Source organism: Anomalospiza imberbis, chromosome 3 (genome assembly GCF_031753505.1).
Source record: "Anomalospiza imberbis isolate Cuckoo-Finch-1a 21T00152 chromosome 3, ASM3175350v1, whole genome shotgun sequence".
In the NCBI taxonomy this organism is placed as follows: domain Eukaryota; kingdom Metazoa; phylum Chordata; class Aves; order Passeriformes; family Viduidae; genus Anomalospiza; species Anomalospiza imberbis.
Genome location: NC_089683.1, coordinates 49,220,755 through 49,248,717, shown reverse-complemented (window position 1 = coordinate 49,248,717; position 27,963 = coordinate 49,220,755). Strand labels below are relative to the sequence as shown.

The window sequence follows — 27,963 nt, the reverse complement described above, 5'->3', positions numbered from 1 at the left end:
AAACAGTGTATACAAAGTCATATTGTAGCCCAGATGGGAATTCTGACAGTCTCATATTGGTATCTCTGTAAATTCACCTCTTTTAATATGGAAAGATAAGATATTAGTATGCAGATGACTTATTATAGCAATAATAAATAGCAATGCTCCAGACTCTATTGAGGACATGTAGTTTGTGCCCCATGCCTTGCTTGCACACAAAATTATTAGAATAAGCATGAATGAAATCCCACACCAAAAGCACACCCTCCAAGGCTCATCAGGACTTTTGTGCTGGGATCTTCATGCAGGGTGGTTCTACTTTTTAAAGAAGAATCTCTTCTCATGCTGAGGTGGGCACTTCCCTGAACAGCCAGGAGTTTTACACATACACATGAATCAGCCAGTGAGCTGGCACAGCAGGTAAGAGCCATGAGCTTAGAGAAAGGAAGCCATTCTCATACCTCTGCTGAAGAAGATTTGTGTGCATTAAGGAACTTTTTGTCTACTGAGTGAAATTGATGGAGATACTATTCTAACAAATCAAGTTTTTGAAATGCAGATCCAGTTTTTATAGCAAGGTAACATAATGCAATTTTCATTTCAGAAAGATAACCCAACTGAGGAAAGCATTAAAAATTACCTTTCAGTTTTTGTTGAGCTTCTATATATAGCTGGTAAGAGCCAAGCGCATGGTTTGGCATATACTTGGAGCTGCTGCTTCACAAGAAATTAATAGACAGGACTTATGTAGCCTCAGAATCTGGCATAATTGAATGACATTTTTCAGAAATTTATACAGATAGTTCTTTGGTGAGATGGGAGCAGGGTTTATTGCAAAGGAGAGTATGAAAGCTGAAGAGCTAGCCAAATGCAGAGGGCAACAGAAAGGTAGCCCAGAGTTATTTCTGAATCCCTACCTGTTGAAATAATACAACTGCTGCATTTAATAAACTGGCCTGTCCACCATTAAGGCATCAATTTTTGTTATACTGTCTATTGCTGGTCACAGGGACAATGTTACCAGTCTGTGTGCCTCTTGTCCTGATTTGCTCCTTTACTTCCAGCCTGGGAATAGGCTGGGACCTGGCTTTAGTGGTTTTGCTGTGCAGGGATGCTGCTGCCTACAGGAGCCCTTGTGCACCTTCCTGGGGAAGGCAGGTAGTTGCTGAAGCAGCGGCTGAGGGTGATTTCCAGGGCAACCAGAGACACTCAAGAAAAAGCTGTTGGGGAAAGCCTGCCATCAGCTCCACGCTCCAGAGGAAGATAGAAGTACTCGGGAACCCCTTACAGCTCTTTTCTCTCCCACATGCGGTGTGCCTTGTCCCAGCCCCCTGCACGCCCAAGGACAGGAGCTTGTCTTTCAGTGTGTGGCTCCAGCCAGCACGTGCCAAAATATATTTCAGTCTCTCACCTTCCAGCACCAAGCAAACTCCACAGTCCTCGCATTCCTGCCGCATGGGACACCCCGCTCCTGCCTCTTCCCACATGGAGCACAGCTTGCTGCCATGCCCCGGGGGAGCCACACACCCATTACTGGGTGCTGTGCTCTTTCCCAGGTGAGTGTGTTCTCATAGTGGAGGACAAATTTTATCATTCAGCAAAACACAGGAGGTGCCAAGCTTCAATGACCTGCAAGTGCAGTTACGGTGTTTGAAGCCAGCGTCAGAAAAGATGTCATATAACCTATTTGCTCCCATGTTGTCTCTTGCCCTGCATTCTACACGTGCAGAATTATGGTTACACTGCTTCTTTTCTGCTTGCAGACAGGTTGTGGTGTGTGTCCTGCTCTTCTCTGGAGCGTCAGAAGTTGGTTGCAATTTCTCTCTCATGTTACTTTTGTGCATTGCCCTGGCACAGTGTCAAAAGTCAGTTGCCTCGGAGAAATAGGGTCCATCAGTTCAGTGTTCTCCAGATTGCCTTGCTAATGGATCCTTCCACCACAATCCTAAAAGCAACTGCTTTGTGGCACCCTTCTGTATGCTCCTCTTACGTGAGAAAAGCAAGATGACTCCTACTCCATGAATTGTATGTGTTAATCTCCTAAATCAGTAATGCTGCCTCACAGCTTTTGCATAGATGAGAGAAAGCTGGCACAAGGGTAAAATGAATTTTCCAAAGGCTATTCAGGGCATCCTGACACTGCATGGTTTTATCCAACTAGTTTTATGTGCTTTAGCCAGAACTATACTTTCTTCTGCATCTCAGAGAACACATGCTAAAGTAGAGATTTCACACATAGATGAAACACTAAGCAGAAAAAATTACCATCCTCGCTGACTTAGTAAAAAGGCAATTATCTCTTTACCAGCACATTTGTTTCTTCAACTGTGTTCTGTACTTACAATTTGTCCTACAATGCAAATCAGTTACAAGTTTCTTTATCAACAAAGAGTCAATACTTTTGGTCTTAAGAAAAAATAAAAAATATTTAAAATATGTGTGAAAATATGCCCAAAATATATAATGTTTTTCACACTGAAGAGCTCCAAATGTTTTGAAAGGTGTAGTTTACGTATCTGCTAGACTATTCCTGCCAAGATTAGCTATTTATTTAATATCTACTTACCTACCTACTAGCCTATTATACAAATTTCTCAAAATTTTTAAAAAGCAGAGACAATTTGAGAGGGATATAATGGAAAGAGAAGCTGAGCAGCTAATATCTATAAGCCATACCTTCAGATCTAAGATAAATGATTGGGAAACTTCTTAATCAAAGACCGGAAAGATTTTGTCTTTTGGGGGTGTTGGGTAACCTGAAAGCTAATATGCAGCAGTTTCATGGACAAAATTCACCTCCAGTCTCTTAGAGGGACTCATAAAATTTCCAGGTTGCTGTTGTCTTTTGTAGAAACAATCAAAACCTAAACCACTAATTTCCCACAGGTCTATTGAGTTAATACTTTTCTTTCATTTTTCAAAAATTCATTTTCAAGAAGGACTGGAAATCTAACTGTATTTGGAACTTTTGGAACACCTGTAAAAATCCCTATCACACATTAATTACTATAAGCACTGTAACTGATAAGCCTTTAGTTCTGTTGCATTTGATAGTTTTGACAGAGATTTCCCTGATGCTGTTGCTTTTTGGTGATGATCATTCTTTAAAGGGGGGATCTTTCAGCTTATGTCTCCTCTGCCAAAATCCTCCTTTCCACCCTTTTAGCTGAAGCCAGCTGGTGATCCCAGCGTGGTTCCTTCAGTTTCTGTGGTGAGACTTCACTCTATGTGTGCCTTCAGCAGGTGTACTTCACTTCTGCAGGCCCAGTTTGGATTTAAACATTTTCCTAGGAAGCTGCACCCTCATCTCAGCCCTGCATAAGCAGCATTCCTGGTGTGGATGGCCAGCTGGCTGTTACAACCTTTTTTCACACCACGCTATGTAAAACTACACAGGGCAGGTCTTGTTGATGTGTGAAAAATGCTTCTAACAGCCTGCTCCCATGTGCCCTGAGGTTTCCAGCTTCACAGACTCCCTGACCCCCAGTGAGAAGCAAGGCTAGAAACAAGGAAATGCTTTGCTATAGACAGGGAAGGGAGAAGAAAATGAGTGCAGGAATAGGCTTGGTTTTCAGAAGAAGTTTCCAGAAGCATGCTGATTGAGGGTTGGCGCTGTGGGCCAACAGCAAGTGCAGTAAGAATGAGCCTAAAGAAGCCCTTGTTACATGCACAGCTCTTTTAAGACTGTTTTACTGATTGGTTTACATGTATTGACTACTTTCCACTGATCAGCTTGCATACAGTACATGTACATTTGGCTTTTCTGGGTAAATGGGGCTTGTGACTGCTCAGAATGGCACACCACTGGTGTATGAGTCGCACGGGATGTAAGGCCAGATAAAAACATTCTGACACGCTGTCACAGATGGACAGTTCGTTGTGAAGGAGGCAGTAAAAGTGGTTAAAAAGTGCATGCATGTTCATGTATGCAAATATATATGCACACACATATGCGTATGTAAACATAATAGATAGATACACACACAAATATTCTTTTTTCTTCTTTGACAACCATAATGAAAGTCTGAAGATGAAGATTTTCAGAAACTATGAAATTATTCACTAAAAAAATGGGAAAGGAGTGCTTTTCTTAAAAAATTGTAAAACCAACATTCAGTTGAAGAACTGCCTCAACATGAAGAGTGTGGCCAGGCTAGCAGCTGACGCTTCTCTGAATCCAGAAGATGCCAGAAGCAGGTCTTTCTTTCTCTCCCAGAGGTCATGGAAAGTAGGTGTTCCCAGAAAGCCCCTGCAAGGGAACACTTCCAATCCCCTCAGACTGCAGATGCTCCTGCACCACATACAACTGGGTGATTGGAGACTTTGGCCAAAACCTGTGTGGAAAAACCCAAAAGCACTGCTCATGTTCATGTGGCAATGTCTGGTGGAAGTGTAACAGTGACAGATACTTTAGAGGAAACCTAGTATTTCTCTGTTTTTTACAAATCAAATCAGATGTCTATGCCATGAAAAATTCACTCCAAAAATCTAATTTTTTTTTGTTATTACAAAATCTAAGGCAACTGGGGATAGAAATATTTGCATCTGTTCATGAATATTCTGAACTTTAAAATGTCATTAATCTGTCATGATAAATGTTGGGTTTTTTTCTTTAGTTTTTACTTACCTCTAGAGCAGGTTGGAATGTTTCAGTTTTTTTCCTGGGCCAAATTTTTGAACAAATAGGAAAACATGGAAATATTGTGGAAAAAATATTCCACACTCATTTCACCTCTGGAAAACTCTTTCACTGATCAGTCTCACCTGTGCTAGAAGATTACATCTGTCAGTGTGTGAAATTTTTGGAAATAAACTCTCAGTGCATATGGCACAACCTTAATCTAAAAATGAACTGTTAATTGAGACAGGCACAGGCCTGGGTTAGGAAAGAAATGGGATTCATTGGGAAAGGGATAATTTATAGTTAATGCAGTGGAAGGTCATCCAGCTATATAAATAGTTTTTAGTCACTTCTCCTTACTACACTTTTTGGAACCTGCCTGTTTGCCTCTGGTGTGCTGTGAGTGTGGTATGAACAGATCTCTGGATGCAAAATAGAGTGGCTGGGAAATTGGTCGTGGCACAGGAGAGCCATCAGGGAACTGCTCCTCTGGCTAAGCTTGTTGGAGAGACTATGTTTGGATTACGACCTCTCATAAATCTCTCATGGTTTATGGTAGCACTCTTGATTAGATCTCAGCTGCTTCTCATGGTGGGAAAGCCATCAGATCCAAAGAAAAACTATGTTTTTGCAGACCTCCCAGATCCAAAGGAGGCTTTGGTAGGGTAAAGGATCTATTCCAGTCATCTAGCATGGCATCTCTAAATACTCACATGCCAACTGGTACCTGTGAAACATGATCCCGTTAGATTTGGATATGCAGTGGAGACAGACCTATCAAGGACTGATAGGGAATACAGTGTATGGGCCATAATTGTGCCTTACTACAGGCTTCTAAAAAAATGATGATGAGGAGATTTCTGTTCATTACTAGTTTGGAGGTGTTGAGAATAAAAATATTTTGACTCTGCTCTGCTTTTGCCATTGGGGCAAAATCAGGAGCAAAGAGAAAAATTTAATCTAGATTTACTTTAATTCTAGATACTATCCCGTGTTTTATGAAGTACTGGTCCTAGCAGCCTGGGTGCAAATGTGACTTGGAAAGCAATCCTGCAGCCCTGGATTTACCCACAGTGAGCAAAGTCTGGTCCACTGACTCCCCAAAGGCTATTTTAGAAAGAAATGCTTGAAGCAAGATATAGAGATCTCTGTAAAATGTACTCTTTAAGACAGTCTTGTATACATTGGTTTCATGTTATATAATGGCATGTCAGACATGGTCTGTCCTAGTCTGAGGACTGAGCCCTTTTCAGTCAGCACACACAGTCTCAGGCTGGTAACAACCCCATGCCTTGCATGGATGACATATTTTGGTAGACAGTGAGGGGCTGGACTCAGAGCTAATATAGAGAAAATAAGAAAGACATAACATGCAAAAGAGTATTTCACGCACGTCCAAATTATGCCTGTAAAAAACATTCTTGTGAGAAAAATAGCACAGTGCAGGGAGAAAGGAGAGTACAGTGTGGTGGGGTGGACAAAGAGCCAGCTCAGGCAAGCCTGGCTGAACAGCAGTTACTATGCTGTAAAAAATGGACATGGCAAATGTACTGCATTTGCTAAAGGCTCCATGAAACTCCAGGGAAAACAGAGCATTCACAGAGTGGCTCTGCTGACAGCAAAAAAGTTTCATTATTATTAGTCATATGCTGAGGATGTCAAGGAATTTTAAGGCCGCACTCTTTGCATTTTTAGAGGTTATTAATGAAATAGCATAGCAAGGTGAATTACATTAAAATATTTTTCTAACCATTCCAGAAATCTTGGTCCAAGTTGGCATAGGGGGCTGGCAAGTGGTGAACTTTTGACCTAAGCTCAGATTGCTGGGAGACACATCCTCCTTGTTAGTTTCGGGTGACAGTTCACTGTACAAGAGGGATCCACTTGTGTGTAAAGAGGCGAGTGGGGGAGGAAGATTTAGCACTGCATTTTCACAGTGGCAAGAAATTCCATCCAGCTCAAATGTGTTTTGGCCCACTGCCCGGCTCCTTGTCAGACATATGACCATCACTCAGCTTCCTATTTCTGGCCCAGGATAAGCAAGCCCCACTAGTGGTTAAAATTAGGCAACTGACCTGTGACAACACATGTTGACTCTCCAACAGAGGGTAGACATATTTAAAAACCAGAAAAGAGCTAGACACACCAAGATTTAATGTCAGCGCCATGTGCAATTCATCAGTTTGGGCTTCTATAATTCAGATAGCAGCTGATCTACTTCATGGAGAAGACTTAGTAGGATTTTCTGCCTTCCTTCTGACCAAAGACTTCCTATAATGATTGCTAAAGAGAAGATTATGCCATTATTTTTTTCATGGTAGATATCCATAGCCCTGGCTCCTCACCCTGTCATTATGTAGTTGTACGATGGAAAATTTCTGAGAATAACAAACCAAGACATCTGGTTTACACAGAGCTATACTTTTATTGGGAAAGTTTATTTCCAATTGAAACAGCAACAGATTAGGTGGTTATCAAGGAAGCATTTTCCATTTGTCAAAAACAAGTCAGTTAAAATGCTTGTGCACATTTGGATGACCTTCTTGAATGCAGTACTCTTATAGCCATTATACTTGCTTCTGCTGTTATCACACCTACCTTCATCTGCTTAGCCAATGACACCGGTCATGGCAGTCTGCCTGTCAAAATCTCATGAGGTTCTCTGGGCTTTATTGTACTTCCCTAGAGCCTGAGATACCCTCCTTGAATCCATTAATGAAGACCACTGGCTGTCCTTGAAAACCCTTCCTAAGCCTTTTCTACATGTTGAGGTATACCCAAGAAATCATCCAGGGAATATTAGGCTGGGTGAGCAGGCTATGGTAGTGGTTGATGTCTTAATAATTGTAGAAAGCTTAAGAAATGAACATGCATTTTCATATAGGCACTGTAGTCTTCCTTCATCACCCTTGACATCCATGTTGCTCAATAACAGCACTGAACCAAGGAGTCTGATGGTGATGTCATGCAAACTAATCCCTTCTGTCGTGTAATGGGCCCTTGCATTGCACAACTAACCAATCAAGTCAGCCTTTTAAATCTTTGAATAGCTCAATTTAATACATCCTCCTCTCCTCTCCTCTCCTCTCCTCTCCTCTCCTCTCCTCTCCTCTCCTCTCCTCTCCTCTCCTCTCCTCTCCTCTCCTCTCCTCTCCTCTCCTCTCCTCTCCTCTCCTCTCCTCTCCTCTCCTCTCCTCTCCTCTCCTCTCCTCTCCTCTCCTCTCCTCTCCTCTCCTCTCCTCTCCTCTCCTCTCCTCTCCTCTCCTCTCCTCTCCTCTCCTCTCTTCTCCTCTCCTCCCTGAGACACATTGCTCAAGCAGAAATTTCCAAGAGATCTTCAGTTATAGCACAAAGCAGATAACTTGAGATTAATAAGAAATACACTTACTAAACAACAGAGCAGTAACAAAATGTGCTTTTGCAAATGTTTGTTGCTATTAACAATCTGGTATTTTAAATTATTCCAGTCTAACAAAAGCTTTGAAGCCACTGGAAGTGCATCGTTTACTCATGGGCTGCTTACTCTTTGTGGGTATGAGTGATGTTGCAGGGGCAGAGAAACTCCAGGTGCCAACTCAGGTGTGACAACATGTGCTACCCTTTGGATGGGAGGATGCAAAGGCAGATCTATGTCAGACACTTCAGCACAGTGTTCCCAGCCCTATCTTGGGCTCTGGGCACAGTGAGGTGCAGCTGACTCCAGGTCTGCACCCAGTGTGGTTCTCATGCTAATTATGCCCAGGCAGAGCCAGATGGAAGGATATGGGCACTAAAGCACAACCCCAAGGAAGTAATTTAGACTTTTTGATTATCTGGGATATTCCTGCCTTCTACTTGACACCATGGAAAAGTGGTTGTGACTGTTGGCATCCAAATTGAATTATTGCTGAATGTCAGTGCATGTGTGAGTGTTTTAACACCTTGCCACTGCAGTCAAGTTCATCAATATGGTCCAGGCAGAAAACAGCTCATGGGTTGGTTACTATTTGTACAGAAAATAAAACATTAGACCTTCAGGTCTGGTGGAAAAAACACTTTCCTCTTCTTTCTCTTTACAGTGGTCTTCGCTCTCAGTTAGCAGGGTCTCACCTGGCTTTTCTGCTCTTCTCCATCACGTTCTCTGTCTGACCCACAATATGCCTGCAAATTCCCATGCTTGCAGAGTGCCAACAGCTGTCACTCAGAGGAGAAGATCAAGAAAATTCCAGGCAAGGCAGAAGCAACCTGTCCAGTTAGCAAAGGGACTGTGACCAAGTGGAGCAGGGTTAGAGGAGTGACAGAGTTGGACCTGGTTTGTGATTATAATTACATCCTCACTGGTGAGATGTTAAATCTTAAGATTTAAACATTTTGCTCTGTAAGTTTCAGTCAAGTCATATAAAATGTTTTAATAGAATAGAATATAGAGTTTCAAAAAGTGTGTACAAATGGGTATGGTTGGAAGAAACCACAGTAATCATCTGGTCCAACCTCTCTGCTGAAGCAGAGTCATCCTAGAGCACATGGAACAGGATTATGTCCAGGTGATGCTTGAATATGTCCAATGAAAGACTTCATAACCTCTTTGAACAACTTATACCAGTCACCTGCACAGTAAAGAAGTTCTTCCTCACATTCACATGGAACTTCCTGTGCATCAGTTTCTGCCCATTGCCTCTTGTCCTGTTGCTTGTGCCTGTTGTCCTGTTGCATCCTCTTGGCACCCCCTTCAGATACTGATAGACACTGATGATGCCCCCTCTCAGTCATCTCTTCTTGAGACTCAGGCCCAACTCTCTCAGCATTTCCTCATAAGAGAGATGTTCTAGTCCCTTTTGTAGCTCTCTGCTGGACCAGCCCCAGGAACTCCATGTCTCTCTCCTACTAAGGAGTCCAGAACTGGACACAGCACTCCAGATGTGGCGTCACCAGGGCTGAGTAGAGGGGCAGGTTCACCTCTCTTGACCTGCTAGGAATGCTCTTCATAATGCACCCCAGGATGCCATTGGCCTTCTTGGCCACAAGGACACTGCTGGCTCATGAACAGTTTGTTGTCCACAGGGATCCCCAGGTCCTTCTCCTCAAAGTTGCTTTCCAGCAGGTCAGCCCCCAGCCTGTACTGGAGCATGGGGTAGTTTTTCCCCAAGTGAAGGATCCTGCATTTGTCTTTGTTGAGTTTCAGACAGTTCCTCTCTGCCCATCTCTCCAACCTGTTGAGGTCCCGCTGAAGCGCTGCCCAGAACCCTGGAATATCAGCCGTTCCAAGTCTTCAGTGAACTTGCTGAGGAGGCATCTCCCCTTCATCCAAGTAAGTGATGGATAAGTTAAACAATAGTGGGCCCAGTATTGACCTGTGGGGACACCACCAGTGACAGGCTTCCAACCAGACCCTGTGTCACTGATCACGACCCTCTGGGATCTGCTGTTCAGCCAGTACTCAATCACCTCACTGTCCACTCATCCAGGCCACACTTCCTGAGTTTGCCTACGAGAATCTTGTGACAGTGTCAAAAGCCTTACTGAACTCAGTATCCACTGCTCTCCCCTCATCCATCCAGGTAGCTGCCACATCACAGAAGGCAATTGGGCTGGTCAAGATGGATTTACCTTTAGTGAACCAAAGCTGACTAATCTTGATCAACTTCTTGTCATCCATATGGAGAGAGATGGCCTCTAGAATGAGGTTCTCCACCACCTTTCCAGGGACTGAGGTAAGGCTTATGGGTCAGTAGTTCCCTGGGTCATCCTTCTTGCTCTTTTTGAAGACTGGGATTACATTTTCTTTCTTCCAGTCCTCAAGCACCTCTCCCAAACTCTGTGAGTCTTCAAAGATGATCCTGAATGACTGGCTTTAGTCTGCCAGCTCTCTCAGCACTTGTGGATGCATCCCATCAAGTCCAATGGACTTGTGGATATAAAGTTTGCCTAGATATTCTCCAAACCAATTCTTCTTGACCAAGGGAAAGTCTTCCTTCCAACATTCCTTTACCCTGGTTTCCTGGGTCAGAGATGTCTGAGGGCTGTTCTTGCCAGTGAAGATCAATGCATAAAAGGTGTCAGTAACTCCTAGTCAGCATCCTCATTACTGGGTCCTCCCTTCCATTTAGCAATGGGCCCGCACTATCCTTTGTTTCCCAGCTAAGATTAATTCTTCTTAAATCCTATAGCCTCCACATTAAGTATTTGATTTGACATGCTAAATAATTTCACACATAGAGGGTTTAATTGAGTAGGAGGGCTTTGTACAATTTTTTAAAATCCATTCTTGTTGCTTTCGAGTCTCATTTTTCCCACTTTCTATTACCAGTTGCCCTGAGTAGTGTTGGCCCAGGTGCTATTTCCTGATGCCTCTGAGTTGTTTCCTGCTTTCTTTTGTCCTTCCTATAACAAGAGTTTAATGTAGACTGAGTGCGCTCAGTGAATTAAGCAGCACACTAATTGTGGCTCCCTGAAATGTTTAAAAATGTCTACCAGTATAGATGGCCAAACTGTTACTAAGGTGCTCTTATGCAGACATGAAGATCCTGCTCACACACAGCTATTCATCTCAGTCTCCACAGTAGTAACAAATGTCATCTATATACAGAAGCTACTCACATATCTCTTTTGGCTGACATTATTGATGCTTGTCTTTCTGGATACATATATTGACTAATTGCAACTGCCAGTGTTTTAAGAGTCAGATCAAATAATAAAAGTTGATGGTGGCCAAGTGATACTCTGAACTCTCAGGGCCACTTTGAAATATGGATAAATTATTTCCATTGGTTTGCTAGAACAGCATATTAAACTTACCATGGAGGCAATGTTTTAAAAATGTGCTCATTCTCTGCATTTGTTCCTGCAAATATGCCATCAAGAGAACTCTTTCCTGGAAAAAGCCCTTTCCTATATAACTCCTGACAAAGGGAGCTGGTGAAATGGAGGAAAAAAATCAATTTTAATACAGCACCTGCAATCTTCTGTGAATTATTATCATAGTTCAATTCTTGCTTAAATTTTCTGCAGAGTGGAGATCTTTAATCAATTCTTGCTCACTTCTCAAGGAACTGTTCCCAAGAGGCGATAAGTTTTGGTTGACCAGAGGAACTTCTTCTTCATGTTCAGAACTGTTCATGAACCTTTCTGGGACTTTCACTACTCTGTAGCCCTGAAATGTAAGCATGATTTTTCTGATTCTTGAGCACTTCCAAGAACAAATTCATGGATAGGTAGCTAAACAGCATTTTCAAATGGATTAATAAAATGTAAGAATTATAGAATATAGAATTATAGAGGTTGGAAAAGACCTCTGAGATCGTTGAGTTAAATCAAATTGGGATCAGCTGCCTTCTCTTTTAGAACGTTTCTTTTGTAAAACAAGAACCAATTGTATGGTGAGAGGTGACGGTTATCCATGAGCTTACCATTGTAATGCAGGCTTTTTGACAAAATATTAGAGTACTGCATCTTTGGTGTTAGAGAACAGGTAAAGATTAATGAAGAAACAAAACAGTCCAAATTCTAGTGAGCAGGAAGGTGAGCCTAGAGGTAATAATGCCTTTGGCTGTACTTTACCTTAGGGGACACATGGTGTTTCACCACCCATTTTTCCTTAGGCTGCACTCACACACTACATTTTACATCAGCTTTACCTTTTGATAAGTTTTCTTCTATTACAGAAGTCATTCACGTCAATAGTCTGACTACTTTTATTTCCTTTCCTGTAATTTCAGTAACAGACTATGGTTTTAGAATCACAGAATTGAATGGTTTGGGTTCTAAAGGATCTTAAAGATCAACAAGTCTCAACATTCCCAACCCCCCCACCATGGACAGGGGCGCTCTGGGAAGTTTTCCCTGTTTATTGTTCATAAGGCCTATATGTGCCTCAGAAAGGCATTGTAACCATCACGTCATGCAAGCTGTGTCTCTTGCTCTAAATGTCCAGGCAATACAGTCATCTTGTTCAACCTCATGGAACTGCTTTTCAAGACCAGCTCTAAGTTCTTACCCCTCTTGCCAACACAGGCAGAATTAATTAGCACTCACCTGACCTGGTGTAGAAGACACTTTTATTCACCTGACATTTAATGATTTGTTATCTAACACCTTGCTTCTGTCCTCCTAGGTATCCTGTCAATTCTAAGCTTCCTCTCTTCCTAATGGCATATGCATGTCATGTTCATATAGCCCTCATATCTAACACTTTCTCTGCCAGGGCCATGCAGCAGCCCCATTCTTATCCCCCTCCTCTCTGATATTTGGTTACCCTGAACGTGACTTCTGAGCCACCGTGCATGACCTTATTTTCAGGTCTTGCTGCAACACAGTGTACCTGATGAGAAGATTGGCAAGGTGCTGTGTTGAGCAACACTTGCCCTCCTGCATTCCCCAGACTACAATGAGTACAAGGCAGCTGTTTGTCAGATAGGCACAGAAATGGGTCCACTGTCACTGTGACATGACTGTCACTGCCTCCACATCACTTTTGATCCACAGGATGGCATTCTGTGAAAGGCAGGGTGCTGGTCTCTGCTTATCAATACAGACTTATTGTTAGCAGAAAAGAGAGATGGTGTGATCTCATTCTCCAATTAATCTGTAGCAGCAGCTCATTAGTGTTATTTTAAAATTTTGGTATAGTGAACATGGAGAAACTTAATCCATTTTTTAATCTCTGCTTTCTTTTCTCTGACCACAGTACTGGCAGTGCTTGCATTGCTCTTCCAGAATGCTGAGTGGAGTAGGAAATAGGGGAAAACAGGAGACATGGCTGAGGGGAAGATGCACTGTATCTACCCTCATCTGTTTCTGGAGCTCTTCTTGGTCCACTTTGGCTATATGTCCAGGCAGCACTCTCCTTTCTAGCCTGCAGTCCAGGGAGCACATACTTTATTCCCAGCTGAACCTGTTTAGGTAGGGAGTCTCCATCTCTCTCTTCATAATGGATTTGTCTTTTCCTAAAGTGGACAGTCTTGATCCTGAGCTTATCACCCACACATTGCCGATGAGGAATCGCCACCAAAATTCAAATCTCATCTTCAGATTTGAGGATCTTTCTGGAAACATGTTCTTTCTTCATCTATCTGTTAAATGAAATTATTAAAATCACAAACACATTTTATTTGCCTTGCTCTTTCATTAAGCCTCATGTAGGCTCTTCACAGCACCAAGGTTTGCTGCCAAGAGGAGGAACTGCAGTCCAATTTTGTGCAAATAACTCTGGGCTTACTCTAACAACACCTTTGTTTTTCAAAAGTGCTAAGTTGGCAGATGCTATTTGGTTACCTTCCATCAAGCACCTGACTCAGGCCTGCAGCCTGGAAAATGTAACCTCATGTTAGGCTTTGTGGATTGCTTAAGAACCTGATATTCCTAAACTCCTTCTGCAACCATCTCCTAAGATCTCACAGTGGTGACATATATTTGTTGCAATATAAAAAGGGAACACAAAATAAGAATTAAGCACTGCCAAGGAGGCCATGCCTCTGAGACGTGAAAGAGAAGCTAAGGAATGGCAAAGTGTCTGTCCTCCCAGGAAGATTACAGAGGACTCTTCCCTCCCATTCATCATGACATAACTTTCCTGTGGGGATTATAGCATTTGTTGACAAGGAAATGTAATAGTAGGAAATTATCTGATGCATTTTGATATGTCTAAGTGATATCTAGCAGGTGGAAACATGAACAAAAGCCTCCACGTATAAAAACAGAAGTCCCATGCTTGTCTTCTATTGACAACACTTTATTATTTATATTCTGCAAGGACAACAAGTAAAAATGCCAGATCTAGGCCAGGGTTGAGAAAGCCAAGTCATGCAGCCGGACAAAGGAAGGACAGAATACTTAAATAGTCAAAGAGGGGGAGTAGGGGTAATGTGTTGGGGAAAGTTTCAAGAAAAATAAGAAAGGAACAGAGATCATGAGACATATCAGGAAAGGAAGGTAGATATACTGTTCCATCCTGGAAAAGACAAAGATGGTGACCCTCAGTGAATTTAGGGAGTGTGGAAGCTGCCTGCTTCATCAATGTAAGATGTGAAATTGCACCTACATTCACAGTTTAAAGCTCTTTCATGAAGGACTGTGGCAGGGCACCTCCCATATTCAGTATATCCACTACCAAGTGTGAATATTGGACAGCCGTTAGTTTTTTATGCCCTTCTCAGCAATCTTTTTTTGCTTTCAGACTCTGTCTAAAGTTAGGACAGGATGCAGAACACACAAACAGGTGTTTCCAGGCCTGGAAGTGGATGACTATGGGACCCTGTTTTGATTACAACAGATTCAATAGTGATGTCTACAGCATGCTTTGCATCTGAGCAGCGTGTTTATTGTTCGTGGCATTGAACACTGACATATCAGTGAAGCCCAGACTTGGCTTTCAATAATAAGGCCCTAACAAAAGGACCACCTTTTGTTAAACAGACATGTTGTCATACAATGACTTGCACCTTTCTCTGTTTAACTTCATAAGTGGCATTGTCACTGTACATTGTCTTGCCTTGTAAAATGCAAATGACAAAATTTGTTCTTATCCTAATCTGTCTGAACACAAAGCAGACGTGAAGTCTGCTGAAAACAGCATAACTCAGCTACATCTTCTTCTTGCTCAAAAAAATTTTTTGCCCAAACTGAATCTTCTTTTTATATTAAAACTTCAACATTATAACCTTTCATTCAATCAGTCTTGAAGATGAGTATGATTAGGACGAAAAAATTTGAGCATGTGAAATAGCAAGCTTCTCCCTAAGGAATGATATTATTGACTATGCATTATATACTGGTATGATGGCAATCCCTCTCCCTCCAGACTCACAGTAATAGAGAAAGCTCTTTCCACTGCAGTAGGTGGGTGTCAGCTGACTTCCTGAAAGCAATCTGTCACTATGTTTCCAGCAAAGAACTTTCCAGTACTCAGTAGTGTTGGTGTGCAATACAAAACCAGCATGGGAAAAGCTGGCATCAAACAGGGGCTATACCTGGTATTAGGGAAACCGCCTGTACCTTCAGAGATATGGGAATGGCAAGATTCTCTTGCAAGAGATGGTTTGTTTGCTTCTGCCTCAGAATTCCCACTAATGGTCCCACAGTATTCAAGATCTCAGGTATTCGCTCACATCAAGTGGCTACAGTTAAATACCATCTGTAAATTTGTGACTGTTACACATTTCCACACTTAAACAAATGGTTCCATCCTGAATCACGCCATAGCATTTGCTCTTCTGGTCATCAGGCTAGCTCTCCTTTTTTTTTAAATTTTGACCAAACCTGGAAATGCTTTCCCCAAATTAACAAAATTGTACAAACATGCCAGGCTTTGCAAACACATGAATTGTTCTTGTTCTTGTCTAACAACAAACTGTGTTGGGATGTATCCAATGTAGAACTTCTCCTATAAATACAATCATATAGGTTGAAACTACATAACTAGAGATTATAACCCCAGTCTCCAGAGGGATTAGCTTTCTTTCTGCAGACTCTGACTATATGTCCTGGCAATGTCACATCACAATTTATTTACCCTGTTTGTCATGTTTTAAACACATAAAATCCTAAGCATATCTTTCCTCAAGTATGTGCATAAACCAAACCACAATTTGTCTGGCACCGCGCACATAAGGAGAGGCATGTCTTTGTGCTTCCAGTGTGCACCCAATATACTACGGGTGTGTGTTTCACTGTGAAAGTGAAACTAGACAGAATGCCATTTAAAGAATAAAGTGAGGTGACATCACCCATTTGCTTACTTGAATTAGATGATTACTCATTGCATCTTCGAGTCTCAGCTGACCCGGTTTGGATTTTAACCAACAAGTAAACAAGCCCTATTAACAACACTATTCAACACTACTTCTAGCAAGATGCCAATAGGTTTATAGTTAAACAGTATTTCAGACCATCAGCACCCAGTCACTAATTTAAAAACTGACCTTTTGAATTCACCACGTGGATGAGCCTGGGAAGTCAAAGGACAAGGAAAAAATCTTATAAAAAAGAAGAAAGACAGCTGCCAAGGATGGAATTGGATCAACTTCAGAGTAAGTCTGCAGAACAGAGTGGCATTTGCAAAGGCACTGAAGAGCTCTCATGGCATCAGGCTGGTGGTGGTGACAGAGCCATCTGTCCTGTCTTTTTTGCCCTTTCCTGTCTGCCATTAATTTTCCACAAAGGCTCCAAGCGACAGTCCCCTCATAGTGACCATACTTGGAAACAAGGTGTATGACAGGCAGGGGGAGAATGGCAATAATCTCTAAGAGCCCCCGTGTTATGGCTTGGGAAAAAATAGCTGAGAGTTTGCAAAGTAGCAAAGAAGAAGTGAAAACTGAGAAGATCTGCTGACAGGAGGATTGGGCAGGCACGCACCCCCTCGTTACACGCGGCGCAGGAGCGGAGGCGTGCGCTCTGTGTGCGCACTGCCGGCAGTAAACAAGGGTGTATTTCTGGAGCAGCTGCCTTGTGTAAGAGGAGAGGTGCCTGTTGCTGTCCTGCAAAGTTACACTTTTATAGTAGTATGTATTGCACGCTTCTGAAACACTCTCATTTCTGGCACTAATCGTGCCAGTCTTTCAAACAGCTAACTGTTTCTTGGGGTTGAAGCCCGTGTTTAAAGATAAGACACTTTGCTGAGCTGGATCTGTAAAACATAAGACGACATGGTATACTTTGGCTTTTAAAATGAATAACCGGTCTCTACCACAATATGTGAAGAAATTAATATTGTTTGGTTTTTGTTCATATTGGTGCTGGGTTTTTTTACCCCATGACTTATTGTGTGCGACTTATCTATGGAGGGGGTGAGAGCTGGGTGTTTAATAAGACTGTGACTGTACCCAATGATGGGTACTTCCCCAGCCCTTATTCCCATTCTGAGTTACTGTTCTCAGGACCTAGTAGGATAACTGAGCTCATATGAGCAGCTCACTTTTTTATTTTACATTATTTCTGTTACTTGCAATTTGGCAGAACACAGCGACCTGCCTCCAAGTGATTTGTGTAGATATTCCTGACAACAGATAAGGCCCAGTACTCCTTGGAATCAGTGACTTAAGATCTTGTTTTCTTCCTTTCTATCAAGAAAAGGAGGGAGATTTCTAAGTTCTAATGGTTGTTTTTCTTACAGAACAGGAATCTTTGATTCTTCTTTCATTCAACTTCTCAGATAGCCACTGCTTAATAAAATAGGACATTATCTCCCTCTTATAGTTAAACTAAGAGGTCAAAACAGCCTATTTGTTCAGCAGAGCATAAAATGTAATTTTTGATGCCCTGGCTAATTTCTTCTGGCTTCTAGTTAGAGTTGGAGGTGCAAAGTTTCTGTAAGTTTTGAAGTAGCTTTCCTCCACAGGGTTTTCCAGGTTTTCTTGCAGCTATTTATTTTCTAATAATTAAATGTTGAAATACCAATGTGGGCTACTTGTTACCAAAAGAAAATTTTCCTAATTTTGAGAACGTCAATTATACTCTAGTTAGATTAACAAGTGTATGTTTCTGCTAGAAGTAGTGGAAATACAACTGCTTAATCCTGGCTGGTTTAAGAATACAAGAGATTAAAGTTTTGCAAGAATAGTAATCTCTTTTATGTGCTTGTCTAACTACATCACCCCTTCCTAAGAACTTCATGTTTGTGTTTGTGTTCTTTGGGTTTAAATAATGAAGATTGATCTAACAGCTAATACTCAGCTTTACTTTGTGAACTTGTATGTGGAGATGTTTTTGTATTGCTAACACTACACAAGACTAAGCCATTTGACCTAAGGAATAGAGGAATTTTAATAACTCAAAGCTGCAAGTTTTTCAGTGGAGTAACATCATGTTGAAGGCTTAATTTTACAGATAGATTATTGATTGCTTGAAGTTCAGTAGCTACATCCTTAAAGAAAAAGACACTAGAGGTTCTCTTACTGTTTCTTCCAAGAAAAATTACCTTTTCTATGTGGAAAATGTTTCCTTCAAACTTTGTTTCAAAGCTTTCCAATTTCTTTTGGCAGACATTCCCAGAAAAAAAAGTAAGGGTGAACAAAATAGTTTTTTTTTCCCTTGTAGTTTCCATGTTTTCTTCCAGACCCTCAGACCTTTAAGCAGCCTAAAGGTGTCCAGCAGTTGTGCCATACCTCTGTGAAGTTGTTGGCAGAGAGGATGTCACTGGATGGAACGTGCGGCAGCTGTAAGAGAAGGAAAAAAACAATGGTGTAGCCTTGCCTCTTTCCCTTCACCCATCTGAAAGCTGCTGTAGAAATACTCCTGTACCCTGAAGAAATTGTGACTGTGCTTGGCTAATGCTCTGGATTCACTCAGGTGAGAGTTTTTTTGTATGATCTTTATGCTTGTGAATTTGCTCAAAGTTTAGATCTGAATTCAAGTTTTGGGAGTGTTGAGATGTGTTGTTTTCTTCACAGCTGATATCTGGGGATGCCAGGGACTGGATAGCTTTGTAAATAGCCTCCAATGGAAATAATTAAATTGCAGAGGACAGCTCTGTCTGTGCTAAGGTAGACTGTGCTTTGAACCTTCTTCTAACTTTTTTACACATATGTGAGAAAAGTTCAGGGTAGAATTAGGTCCAAGTAATATGCTTGCTGCTGATTCTAGGCCAAAATTGTTGGTGCTACAGCAAAAAAGATGTCTGGATGCACAAAATTGGCCAGAAAAATGCAGGCAGGTTTTGGGCTTATAGTTATATGGACAAGCATAGGCACATTGCTCCTCATGTTCTGGACTAAGTGTTGGCTATCAGCTGGAGTGAATCACCTTTGTTTCTGAAAGGATTCTTGATATTTTAGAGTCCAAACTGTTTTGAGTGGCTCTCACCAAAGATGGAATGCGAATGCTAAAAGGAAATCTCTAAAGGATGATCTCTGGAGAGCATAATACTTGGATTTACTCTCCACCAAAACAGCCCACTGAAATCAAAGACATGGAGAGTTCACAGAGTTCCAGTGGCAGAACTCCTCACATGACTTTTGCCAAGCTGAGAATTTGTGACAGTTTTGATCCAAAGAATGTTTGTTAAATTAATTCCTTAAACATTTTCACTCAGATAGATGTGTGGGAGGGAACCCTGTTGCTTGATTGTAATTTCTAGGATTCTATTTCTTTTGGTAGAATTAGAGAAGCATATTAGACTAAGGATGGTGGACGTGCACAGTGAGAGGATGAAGTGCACAGAATGAATTTAAACCTCTGGTCAAGGCTATCCATGTTCACACCATGTTCACTTCCTGAGCTGGCCGATCAGTTGGAGGCAACTTGAAGCACCTCCATGGTTTGAGACACCAAGAAATTGTGCTGTATGGTGTGCATAACACATGCAGGACCATAGCCCAGTAACTCTCATGTAGAAGTGAACTGAAAAGAGATTTAGACATCCCGGGTGGATACAGTGATGCACAAATAGAAGCTCATGGACACATTGCTTCATGGTTATGTAATGGAATTGGTATCCATCTATAATTGTCCAGTTGGACTACTTAAATGAACTGAATAACTAATTGAACCTATATCATGCTGTGAACTTTTTTCATCTGGACTTGTTTTTTTTTCTTTTTTTCATTACCTCCCTGTAATGTCATTGTGGCCAATTTTAGCTTTTTAGCTGCCATTTTCTCCTTGAAGACATTGGTGTGCTCAGCCTCTTGTAGTACAGGAAGTTGGGGGCTGCAGAATATCTCTCCAGGCTGAAAGCTTTCCTGTCAATGATATCAAATTATAAGTAGCTGCACTAATCTGCTTATCATCAGAAATATCCAAAGAAAAATGCACAAATGTAAACATAAAAGGCAACTCTCATAATTTTCATACTTGTCATAGTTCACCATAAATCAATCTAAATATCAGAGGGCTTGTTCTTTTTGACATGACCTGAAGGTTAGTTTTGCTTGTTGACATCTTCTCACAAGATACTGTATATTAGTAAAGTTAATTGACTAATCATTTTCATCAGTGGAAGTGTAAATAAATAATTCCATCTATTCCTACCTAGGCTTCTGTTTACGGTCCGAGGGTGCCAAGCATTCAGACTAAATGAAAATATACCCTCTGGTAACCATGCACGGCATCCCCCATAACAAGCTGCAGAAACTCTCTGAAGCATTGCTGTTATGTTGTGGGGAATCCTGAGAATCTTAGGCTTAACTCACCATGCTGGCCAGGCTCCTGCAGGGGCGGCCAGGCAGAGGCTGGGACAGCAGGGGGATGAATCTGGGCAGACCTGTGCTAGACCACCGACATCTGTCATTTTTAGGGAAAGGAGGCAGGTCTGAAAGTAATTAGTTATTGGTGGCTGGGAATATGCATGAGAGATGTGGGAACACGTGCTTCAGCTAGAGGAGAGGAGCTGGAGGGTTATCTAATAGCTGGTGCTTTTCATTTTTTTGAGTGTCCCTGCATAATCAGCCATAACCATTTTGGATCTTTCTGATAAAAGGAACCAGTTTCCCTTCTCCCTCAGAGGTGGGGAAAGGAAATTCTCTGCTGCTTCTTCCTTCCATATCTTTGTCATCTGGTGAATTAAAGAAAAATTGATTGTGAGTAACCTTTGTAGTACTTATGCATTTGCTGATAAGACTTCAGTGGGGATGAAAGTGGTAGTCCTGAACTTTCGCTTTAATTTGTGATGAAGATTTTCTAGGTGATGTAGGAACAAGTTATTAAGTCACTAGCTCCTCATCTGTCCTACAGGAACACAGGACCAGTTTTTTCTTTTGCAACTGTACCTCAGAATTTGTTAGAGAATGTTTAATATTTCCAGAATGCCCATATAGTGTGCTGTGTTCTGTTTCTCTCCTTGTGCAAAATTTAACTTTGTCTAGAGAAGTGTCTCAGGTTTTCTTTGGACACTGTGCATCTAAAAAAAATACAGCTTGAGCACTGTCACTCATTCCTACCATGCTTACTCATTTGTATGACTTGCTACAGAAGCTTTTCCCTTTACTCCTCTCCCTTCTGTTTAGAGGAGAGGGGGTCCTGTGCTGGCCTATGTGTTTTCCTGCATAATTTTGTCCTGGCTATTTCTTATGTTACTTCTGCCATCAAGGATATCACTTATGCTGGGGATTTTTGCCATGCACAACCACCTGGGCTGAGACCACCAACTCATTTTCCCTGCTGGGCTGCAGTCCAGAGGGGCAACAACTGCTTTACTGTTGCCAAGGTTGACCTCACTAACACCTGGGATTTACAGATCAAAGGCTTCCAGGTAAATGCTGAGACGGGGATGGTTTATTCCCTACTAGAATGTGCCAACCTGGTTGCCCTCAGCAGCTTTGGCCTCAACCAAACTGAATCCTATCTTTTCATTAGGTCACAAGAGGTGATGGCAGCTAATTATTTCTGCACAAAATAAGCAGGTATTTTAAGTTTAAAAAGCTGAATGGCACTTGAGAAAAGGACCTAACCTATGCTTAAGTATCACTACATACACCTGCATTTAAGGAAGGGCTCTCGAATAGGTAGGGACCTGAACACTCAATTAAATGCTTCTAGTAGTGAAGATTGTAGTGCACAGAGCCAGAGAATGTGCAACATTATGCCCTTATTTAAATGGTGCAATGTATTTCACCAAATAAAAAAGCCACTTATACTTTAATTTAAAGAACTAATAAGTACTTCCATATATGTTATTTCACACATATAGCTGTTCCTATTTCCCAAAAGCCGTCGTATTAATTCCCCAAATTAAGTTTTTTAACATCTTTGTGTGTTTATCTTATGGATGGTACTAATTTGTGAGACTTTTACGACTGGTCTTCTCATTATAATATGCAAAAAACCTTTTATGTGGCTATGTCAAAACACAATCTTGTATGCAAGTCATATTTGTTTCAGATCAAGTCGTCCTCTGAGGAGCAGCATAAAAGGTACAGGGGAGGGAGTTAAATGGAACACTTAATAGGAACTAGATCTAAGGACTAGTCTAGAACTAGGACTAATCTAGCAACTAGAACTAATGGGAACAGACAGGGTTGTGAAATGTGAGCCTACAAGATGTCCACTGAGAGGTATCCATTCCACTTCATCCTCCCAAGTCTTACTTCCCAGAGATGTATGCTGCTTTTTTTTTTTTTTCCGATCAATTCACGTGTTTATGAGAAAAAGCAGTACAACAGTGATTTCTTTCTAAAGGTATTTCTTGAAATCCCAGAAATCTTTCCAAATAGAGTTTCTAACAGCACTTTAGACTGCTGACTTTCTGAGGCAGCATGTTGTTTCTTTTTGCTACCCAATGCAGTGAATGGATCTCTAAGCTTGATTTGATTCCCAGAGAAAACAAAACAACTTTTGCTTATGTTTCCTCAGTGAAAAGAATTTTAATAATAGGTGTTTGTTGCATTAGAGTTGGTAATAGTTTACATAATCCTTAAGGATATAGGAGACGGTGAAGAGTAACAGCACCTTGGGCAAACCTTTCTGTAAAAGAACAGCACAAATTACTGCAGTTAATGAAAGAGAGGATATTTTAATGAAGGAAAATATCTGCAGATGAGCATGCACTGCAGGTTTCTAATTCTGAACATCTGAACTAATTCTGTATTGGACATTGAACACTGTACCATATGAACGCTTTGAATATCTGAACACTTTATGTATTGGGGATATCAGGTAGAAACACTTCTGTATGTTCTTCCTGGTCAAAATTCAAATTTTGAGATCGGTGCCACCTCTAATAATTGGAAATAAGCTTGGAAATAATTGGAAATAAGCTTTATTTCTTTGTTAGCACCAGTGTAACTTTTTTTGTCAAGCTTAACTTGACAACTGCAACACTGCCAGCCTAATTCAGGTTACTGAGCACCCTGCAGCTCCAGACACAGAGGACCCTGAATACTGAAAGGGGAAAAGTAGCCTCAGAAAGCAGACAGGACAAAGGAATTCTCTGGGCTGGCAAAAAGAAAATCTTTTTACTACAGAGTGCTGGAGAAAAGGGAGAAGGTATAGGAAAAAAAAAGATAGTCCATAGAAAAGCTGCAAAGTTTTATGAGTGAAGACTATGGAGAAAAGCAGTTTCCTGGGATGCCATGGGGATTTAGTGAATCCCACACTCACGTGTGAGTAATGAGGCATTCCAGGCCATCTGCTTTGCGTGCATCAGATTTATTATTTTCTTGGCCACCTAACTGGCTGGAAGATGTCTGTCATGGTAGGGAGAAATCTTCTGGACCTAGTTTGGTGAACAACACCTTTGATATTTATCTTGTATCCTTCTCCTCATAATAATCTGAGCTGAAAATATCCATGATTGCAACAATAAGGGGAAAAAAAGAAAGAGTGTGGAAAAAATATGATAGGCTAGCAAAGGAATTTTCACTATAAAAAGCACTTCCATAAAATTCTTCTTTAGTGACTAAGTTGCTTCAGTGACTACAGGAGCAACTGGGGAACTGGATATACTGGGAAGACTTAAATGCAAACCGGGAGCATTATTAGGGAAGTTGGAGCTGTGGTTCCAAGCAGAACACTTGCAGCCTGTACTGGGCTCAAACCCAGTATTACTGTTTCATTGACTGCATTCATAGCAAGGAAAAATGTTTAGGAGCAAGTAGGGAAATTTCCTTTAAATCAGTAGGACTGTTGTCATCTCTCCACTGATGTTGCCAGTCAATTAGACATGGAAGGCAAAAATAAGCATGGGCTACTGTATGTTTTCACATTCGTACAACAGATTTTAATCAACATACCCACAGTATATCAACATTATGTCAGTATATAGTTAGAAAATGGCAGATGTGTAAAATAATTCAGATGCGCTTCTGCCTGACACAGTCTTGAAAGTATATTAGTGTTTCCACCAAGCAACATCTTATTTCTATGATCATCTTTGCTTGGGAACACCATACCCTTCCAAAATTAAATCTCTTGCTCTTTGAGTAGAGGATATATATTATCAATAAAAATAGAAAGAGATGGAATCCTTCCTTTCATACAAATTTTGATATAATCTTAAAAAGTGTGTCAAGATCATAACAACAGCTTTTCTGTGACTGCAACAATACATGTGCTGCATAGAATTAATTATCAAGAAGTGAACTGTGTGGGTGATTTCAGCCTGGAAATAGCTAATCAAAATGTCTGCTGGTAGGCTGCCTTCAAGCATGTAACCTACTTAACCTGTAACATAATGAGAATAACTGTGAAGCATCAAGTGGCTACCCAGCAACTCTGGCTATTGTTTGGAGTTTATTTATGTTTAGGTAGTCTGGCACAAAACTCCAAAATGCAACGCTTCCTCCTGCCTGGATCATTTATTGTTGACTCACAACTGTGATCATGTTTAGCAAAAATGAACTATTATTTCTATGCGAGTTTGCCCAGAAATAATTTTTGGCCATTTAAGAAAGCATTTCCAACCAAATTTCACACCCCTGCCACACCACTTCTCCCTGGTCATGAGGTAAAGAAGGGCTCACTGAGTACCTGAAGCATTGCATTCAGTCCTTCTCTACTTAAGGACTTAACAGGTAAATTATGGAGTTGAGACTGGAGAGAATCTGTGTCCCCACTGTCCCAGGGTTGCTTTCCTGGTTATGGATCATTATTGTGAGAACTACTTAACTGGCCCCTCCCTTGTGCATTTTCAGTAAAATTATTTTGAAAAGTTTTCCCTACTCCCAAAATTCTAAATAGTTAATTTCACCTTTTGCTAAGCAATTTAGCAGCACAAGTCTAGAGAGGTTCAGGGATACTTGTCCTTCAACTTTAACTAAGAATATAGAACCTATTATGTGCACATACATGGGAAAACTACACAACCAGATGTAAGCCAAATATTGGAATTTAAAAAAAAATTAATATTGTTTTTATGCAATATTTGGAACGTTAATACCACACCAAGTGGTATAATTAACAGTCAGATAGGTATTATCTAGAGAAGTCATTTATGCTTGGTAAAAGAGTCTCATGAAACCTTGGACTAATGAGTATTAAGTACAAGATTTGATCTTCCTGCGCCTAGACTGTCATCACCCCCAAATGTGTCACTAACTTGAAGAGTCAAGACTTTAATATCCTCTGTATGTCTTGTTTAATTGTTTCTTGCTGCAGGGTCAAAAACACTTATCAGGGTTTATTTCAGCTGAGCCATCAAAGCCCAGCTTAGTTTCCTTTCTCTGCACATAATACATGCAAGCCAAACAACAAAAGATCATTTGAAATATATACCTTTCTGGGACAGATACTATGAAAAGTATCTACTGATAGGGCTAAATTGGCAAATTACAGCTATCTCAGAATTTACATTGTCTCCACCTTGTACACTCCACTGTTGCTCCGTGGCAGCTTGTAATAGCTCTTTGACATGCCTAGGAATGCTATTTTTATTGGGCCATTTTTTTCCCAGTTACTTATCCAGAAATTATAATCATTTGGCTGGTCAACATAATTCTCAGCTGTGCTGCAGCAGGGAAAACACCAAAGAGGGATACCCCAACAGAGAACAATAGCACCATGGCTTTGTCAAATCTCATCTGCAGTACACTGATTAAGAAAGGATCTGTTATATTGGAAAGGTTTTTACAGTCAAAATGAACGAAACAGGATACGGATAATTGGGAGGGCCATATTACTGGAAAAGAAGCACGAAACAAGCTCCTAATTCCATTTGAAGATAATTAGGTGGCCTGTCACTTTAATAAGATGTTTGGGCTCACAGAATCTGCTTTGTTGAGGGTATTTGTTCTTTAATTGGCCTGTCAATTACAATTTGTCATGAAATGCTGCAAACTCCTTAGGGCCTGTTCTCAGTCTGTCTTATAAAATGGGTGCCAGAAAAGATAAAAAAAAAAAGGCATTAAAATGCATACTCATTTTTATTCCCCCGGTTAATTTTAAATATTTTTGCTATTCAGGGCTGAGCTACAGAAGCCTTCCACAACTGAAAAGATAGGAGTTATGCTCGTGATGCTAGTTGCAATGGAAAAAATGAGATTTAAATTGAACATGGTACAGAGGACAGTGTGGCCCTTTCCTGGGGTGATGAGCTGAGAATGCTAAAGCTGAACAAGCAAAGCAGCAGAATAGGTGTCCTACTGGAGCAAAACATTTTTGATATCTTTAAGGCTTAGTTGAGAAATTGAAAATTAATAAGTACTTTTTAGAAGGAGCATGGAAATAAGCGTGAAATTACAATCTATTGACCTCTGGTAATATGATGTCTTGATTTAGAAAACTGCCTTACAAGCTTGACAAACAACCTAATGCCAACGATACTGGACTTTTTATGGTAGCTTGCTAGTTACTCAGATGAGGAACGGTCACCATGTGACAAACCTTTAACAGCTGACTCAAAGGCACGCTTGGTCAAAGCAAAAGCAAGTGTTTTCCATGTTGTAATTATTTGTTTCTCTTTTCCTGGCTGAGAAAAACAGTTTGGCTGAATACAAGGGTGCTGTAAGCTCTTGCTGAGGAGCAGTTTTCCTTTAGGAAGCAAAGACTGAGAAGAGTTTGCTGTTAACTTATACTGTTGACAAAAGCAATAGTGTTAAGCAGTACATTAATTTAATTTTTGTGTTCCTGAGCATGCGGTGTCTGTATTCTCACAGAGCTGCAGTAGCAAGTATCTAGTCTGTTCTTGTCCTCTCCCTTTGCACTGTTCAAGTGGTATGAAAGAGTTATTGTAAAAGAGTTTTCTAGAAGAAAATCACACATTCTCTCCAATGGCAGACAGAGATGAAGAAGGCAGGAGCAGCAGTAAGCACTCTTCAACCGCGTGTGGAATTAAATGGGTGCCAGAAGTCCAGGAATAGGTGATTGTGGATGCAGATGTCAAAACCTACGTCACAACTGGCCTTGTAACTCTCATAATTACTGGAACTATTTGAGGTTTCTGTCTAAGCCAAATCTTGTTTCTCGCCTCTTAGGAATTGCAGTGAAATGCCCTGATCGTAGGAGGTGTGAAGTGTGTTTTGCAAACCAGCATTTGTCTGAAAGCACTCAGCCCCACCTCAGATCTGAATGGAGAACAGTCTGCTTTAAGATTTTTTCCAAAGCTTGGATTAGGTAAAGAAATAGTAATTTCCTCTCTGGATTTCCTCTCCTTTTTTCCTAAGGCCAGGTTCTATTAACAAATATTCACTGACTTTCCTCTGCAACAAAATGTTTATTTGTTTGTGACCTTTGCTTCATTTTCAGACTGGAATAGTTCAGCTGGAAGAGGTCTACGAGGATTATCTAGTCCAACAGCCATTTTAGATTTTTGCCTTGACTTGGATCTGAAGTGAATTGGCTGCAGCCACAACACAGAGCAGCGACCACTGTACAACCACAGCTGCCCATTGTCCAGTGCTATTGCCATGCATGGGCCTTGAAAGCTTGCCTTATTCTGATGCTATGTCTAGTGGTGACTTAGCACTTGATTTGGGCAGAAGAATTAAAAAAGCGAAATAAAATAATGACTCAAAATGCTA

The 27,963-nt window shown here is 41.0% G+C and overlaps 1 long non-coding RNA gene across 2 annotated transcripts; it reads left to right on the top strand.

Moving 5' to 3' along the window:
- Positions 1-273: 273 nt before the first annotated feature.
- On the top strand, positions 274-27,963 carry LOC137470709 (uncharacterized). 2 transcript variants are annotated; one of them, XR_010997209.1, is made up of 4 exons: positions 274-402; positions 18,611-18,862; positions 27,418-27,556; positions 27,689-27,963. It is a non-coding gene; the product is annotated as an uncharacterized lncRNA (long non-coding RNA). The 2 variants fall into 2 exon arrangements; XR_010997210.1 differs by lacking the exon at positions 274-402 and adding an exon at positions 16,189-16,605.